This window comes from Parus major, chromosome 15, assembly GCF_001522545.3.
Source record: "Parus major isolate Abel chromosome 15, Parus_major1.1, whole genome shotgun sequence".
Classification (NCBI taxonomy): Eukaryota; Metazoa; Chordata; class Aves; order Passeriformes; family Paridae; genus Parus; species Parus major.
In genome coordinates, this window is record NC_031784.1 from 3345456 (window position 1) to 3347184 (window position 1729).

Sequence of the window (1729 nt, forward strand, 5' to 3'; positions counted from 1 at the left end):
CCCCGCCGCCTCCTCCCCACCGCGCCCCGAGAAACTTCAGCGGATCCCCGAGCCAGGCCCCCCTTCCATCCCCGCTCCGACATTTCCCATTTCCGCAGCCTTTTTTCCCCCAGGCTGCCCGCGGTTCTTCTCTCCGCGGGAGCTGCCGGAACAGGACACGGCAGACGGAGTTTAAACTTTTTTTTTTTTCCCCACTGTTTTTAAACTTTTTTTTTCCCCCATCACCCGAAACAACGATCAAAGATCCAGGAGAGTCGCAAACTTAAATCGTGACTGCCGATCCCAGAGCTTCTGAGCAAGGACACAGATTATCCCATTAAGTCAGTGGAGGTCCAGGGATCAATGTGGCTGTAAAATCCAGGAATCAGGTCTGGATTAATCTGTCTCCATTTATAGGCTCGTGTTTTGTCAGAGGCCTCTTCATGTTTAGGGTTCCCCTCCATCTCTCAAACACAAACTGGTTAGGGATGTCCTCACAAAAACTCAGCTGTGAAAAGTCCCTGGGACCCATCTCTGTGGCACCTCTGCTGGGGCAAACTGGAAATATTCCTAATTTTCTCCAAGAAGCAAACATCTCTCCTGTTTTGCACTTCTAAAGCCCAGAGATGTTTCTTTCTTTGAAAGAATTTCCTCCTAGAGAGTGCTTAAAGCTTTTCTTGCAATCTAAATATTTTCTAGCACCTCATGCCAAAGCACACATCCCTGTTCTCCTTCCCAGGGCATTGGGGAATGAGCACAGGTGAGACCCTCCTAGAGCTCCAAATCCCTCATCCATCAATCATCACCCCAAAACATCTTACAGAGCTCTGGAGTGGGACAGCAAAGGCACAGCTCTGGACCCAAGGCAGGGAGATTTAGCCTGGGGGTTTCCAGTTAATTTGGGGATTTTTGTTTCAGCTGAGTTCAGTAAGCAGCAATCAGGTAATGGGGGAAGATCTGCAGCTCATCAGATCCAGCCCCTTTTGGGTGAGGACTGTAGGGCTTCAGGAGAAAACCCCCACCACATGGGGTGTGTGTGCATAAAATCCCCATGTTCCCCTGTGGCCTGAGCTCTCCTGGGGACTAGGTCCTGATGTTCCAAGGAAAATTGATTTGTTGTTGAAGTCAGCCTGACTCGGAGCTGAACACAACAGCCCTGACACATCCAAAGCAAACCAGGAACAGGCAAAACTGACCTGTGTGGAAAACCAGCCTTTGCACAGCTGGATGGCAAGGACAGACCTCACCTTGGAGAAACCAGAGAAACACCCCAGTGCCTCGAGGGACACCCAACACGAGAGTGCCTCAGATCCCACCACTCTTTCCAGGGCACACAACAGGGATTGAAGAGAATTTAGATTTACCACAATTTCCTGCTACCTGTTGTGGAGACTTCCAGCACATGCCAGTGCCCCTCCCCACCCCAATCCATTCTTTGCAGCATCCACAGAGCTCTGGGCCAGCAGGAATTGGTGTTGGGGTGTGGGGACACAGGCCTTGGGAGGCTCACTGCTGCTCCAGCCATTCCATGTGTCAGCTAGATATTCCTACAAGTGTCGTTATGGAAAAACAATCAGCATCTATTCCTCCTCTCTTCCTCCACTGATCAAAATAACCCAACCCCAACAAATGACCACAAAACGTGCCTGAGCTGTTGATCACAACTCGCAGCAGGAGCAGCAGCTCCTTCCCTTCCCTTCCCTTCCCTTCCCTTCCCTTCCCTTCCCTTCCCTTCCCTTCCCTTCCCTTC